The sequence below is a fragment of the Gossypium hirsutum genome, chromosome A03, assembly GCF_007990345.1.
Source record: "Gossypium hirsutum isolate 1008001.06 chromosome A03, Gossypium_hirsutum_v2.1, whole genome shotgun sequence".
In the NCBI taxonomy this organism is placed as follows: Eukaryota; Viridiplantae; Streptophyta; class Magnoliopsida; order Malvales; family Malvaceae; genus Gossypium; species Gossypium hirsutum.
The window spans coordinates 34840376-34843765 of record NC_053426.1 but is presented as its reverse complement, the minus strand read 5'-3'; the positions used below and the strand labels follow the sequence as shown (position 1 = coordinate 34843765).

The following is a 3390-nucleotide window of genomic DNA, read 5'->3' as shown; positions in this document are numbered from 1 at the left end:
AAAATCAGGATGTTACAAAGGAAGTACCTTTAGTTCGAGTTTAGGTGCTTCTTCAAGTGACAACTTGGGTTGCACAAATTCTCTGACTTCCAACTCCAACAGTTCAAGCCATGTGGATTGAATAAAATCTCTCAGACTGGCTTCCATCAAAGCCATGTTTTCTTCACATTTTTCATCCTCTAAAAGGTCAAGATCTAAGGCTTTCTCTAATAGATCTTCTTCAAAATTGTTTGCCATAGAAACCAAGGTTTCTATCTCTTCCATAACTGAACACTCTTCAGCCAGATCGGGAAATTTCATCGCTTTAAGAATGTTAAAGGTTACCTGATCGTCTTGAACTCGCACGGTGAGTTCACCTCTCTGCACATCAATTAACATTCTTTCTGTGGCTAAGAAAGGTCTCCCAAGGATGATCGGCACTTCCTTATCTGCTTCAAAATTTAAGACAATGAAATTAGCAAGAAAAATAAATTTATCGACTCTTACCAAAATATCCTCGGTCTTTCCCTCAGGATATGCTAAAGATCGATCCGCTAGTTGAAGCATCACAGTTGTAGGTCTTACTTCACCTATCCCTAACATCTTGAAAATAGACTTAGGCATCAAGTTGATACTTGCTCCTAAATCACACAAAGCTTTACCACAGTAAGATTCGCTAATGTTACAAGGTATAGTAAAGCTTCCTGGGTCTTTTAATTTTGGTGGAAGTTTGTTTTGCATGAACACATTGCACTCCTTTGTCAAGGCAATAGTCTCAAACTCACTCAGCTGTTTCTTCTTGGACAGTATATCCTTTATAAACTTCACATAATTTAGCATTTGTTCTAAAGTATCCACCAACGGAATATTGATATGTAACTGCTTTAGAACATCCAAAAACTTCTTGAATTGCACCTCATGTTTCTGCTTTTGTTGCTGCAATCTTTACTGATATGGAGGTGATGAAACTTTCAGTTGAATCGGACAACTCTTCTGAGTACGTAAATCTGCATCCAACGAAGATGTTAAAGTATCAAAACTCACAAAGTTAGGATTTACCTTGTCAGTCTTTATAGATTCTAATTCCTTTGGTGTAGGAATTTCAACAGCTGGTTGATTCTTCTCAACGGGCTTATCTTCAACATCAATAATTGGGGTTCCAAAATTTTTCCACTTTGCAGTGCCACTGCCTTGATATGTTCTTTACCCAAATTTCTTGGATTCTCAGTATCGCTCAGCAAGGTTCCTTGCGGTCTATTACGAAGCTCAGTAGCTAACTGACCCATTTTGTTTTCCAAAATTTTCAGTGTTGTTGCTTGGCTTTGGATCAAAGCGTCATTCTTCACCATATACGCTTTCAAAAAGTTCTCAAAACTATTTGATGCCTCAGCTTGAGGTGGTTTTGGAGCTTGGTGATTAAACCCTTGAGATTGGTTGGGTCTATGTTGTGATAAGTTGTGGTTCGGTCCATTTCTTTAGTTGCTCCAAGAAAAGTTAAGATGATTACGCCATGAAGGATTGTAGAAATTATATTAGGGTCCTTGTCCACTCCTATTTTGATATTGGTTCCCCACATAGTACACTGACTCGAGATTTGATGGACAATTCTCAAAAGAATGACCTTCCTCACAGTACACACAGGAAACTACTTTGTATGGACTTGGTGGCTGAGCTACAAAATTATTAGCATTATTAGCAGGAAAATGTTTCAACATAGAGGAAATAGACGATACCTGAGCTGATAAAGAAGTAAGGGCATCAACTTCATGAACTCCGGCTACACGTATTCCTGAAGCTATTCGATTTGTTGGCCATTGATAATTATTACTCGCAATCCTCTCGATAATCTCATAAGCCTCATTATAAGACTTAGATAAAATTGTACCATTCGCAGAAGCATCTACCATCAATCTTGTATGTGCATTAAGACCATTATAGAATGTCTCCAACTAGATACAATGAGGAATCCCATGATGAGGACACTTGCGAAGTAACTCTTTGAATCGCTCCCAAGCCTTATACAAAGACTCGTCATCCAATTGTTGGAAAGTTGTGATCTCATTCCTCAACTTAGCATTTTTGCTAGGTCGAAAATACTTAACCAAAAATCTCTCTGCTAATTCTTGCCATGTAGATATGGAACTTGGTGGCAATGAATTGAGCCATGCTCGTGCTCGATCTCACAACGAGTACGGAAACAACTTCAACCTCAATACGTCTTTAGTCACACCAGCTATCTTGAATGAATCACTCACCCCCATAAACAATCGAAGGTGGAAATGTGGATCTTCTGTGTGCATACCAATAAATTGGCCCACCATTTGGAGCATTTGAAACATCACTGGTTTCAATTCAAATTGGGTTGCCTCAATATCTGGCCTTCTAATTCCTGGATTTAACTCACTGAAAAGTGGTACAGCATATTGTCTGATACATCAATCCCTATCATCGGCATTGAGGATAGGATTTCGTACATGATCGACTCCATTACCTTGGTCTTGGTTCTGATTTCCAAGGTCCATCTCGACTTGTCTTTGATCTTTTCGTTCACTTCTTGTTTGTCTGAAAGTTCTCTCAATTTCAAGGTCTACAGGGAGTAAATCGATAATTCGATATATGTTCATAAACACTTGAAAAGAAAATCACAAAATTAAAAAGAATAAGTTAGAAATGTTAGAAATAAATCAAATTGAAAATAAAAAATTTCACAAAAGAAATGACTATGGCAACAGTTGAGAATCCCCGACAACAGCGCTAACAACTTGTAACGCGTAAATTTGTGCAAGTGTACACAATCGTTATCAAGTAATAAGTAAGTATCGAGTCATTGTCTCTACAGGGATTGTATTTGTGCTAAGTCACTTAATTTGTAAAATTATATTAACAATTTGGTAAATAAAACCACAATATATTTGAGAAGTGATGATTAAAATATATTAAACTAAATGCAATGATCCCTAATGCAAATTATCCTAAGTATGCAAACTATATGAATGAAATAGATTTTAGCAAAATTAAACACAATTTGCAACAATTATAACATAAATAAACTAGGGCAATTACTTTAATTAAACCCAATTTATTATTAACATGCTTAATAATATTCAGAAAAACATTCCATGGCAACTCGATCTTTCATGAGTTTAGAAACCACATTAGGTCCTTTCAGAATCCTTTACTTAGTAAATACGCATTTTACTGATCCTTATTTAGTATGGTTTTCTTAGTATTCGTGTAAGGTAACAGGGACGTGTTAGGTTTGAAACAGTTTAATCACACAAATCTAAAAACTATGCAGATAACAGAGCCTGGTTAGGGTTGTTATGCAACCTGCAATTTAATCGGTTTAGGATCTAAATTAAGCATGCACATTTCAATTATGCGTCCACTAGCCGTCGTCTGGTTAAGATC

General features: G+C 36.6%; 1 non-coding gene across 1 annotated transcript; it reads left to right on the top strand.

Annotated features, from left to right (window-relative positions):
• The first annotated feature begins 1944 nt into the window (after nt 1-1944).
• Nucleotides 1945-2051, top strand: LOC121225592 (small nucleolar RNA R71). Its single transcript, XR_005923455.1, has one exon. It is a non-coding gene; the product is annotated as a small nucleolar RNA R71 (small nucleolar RNA).
• Nucleotides 2052-3390: the final 1339 nt, after the last annotated feature.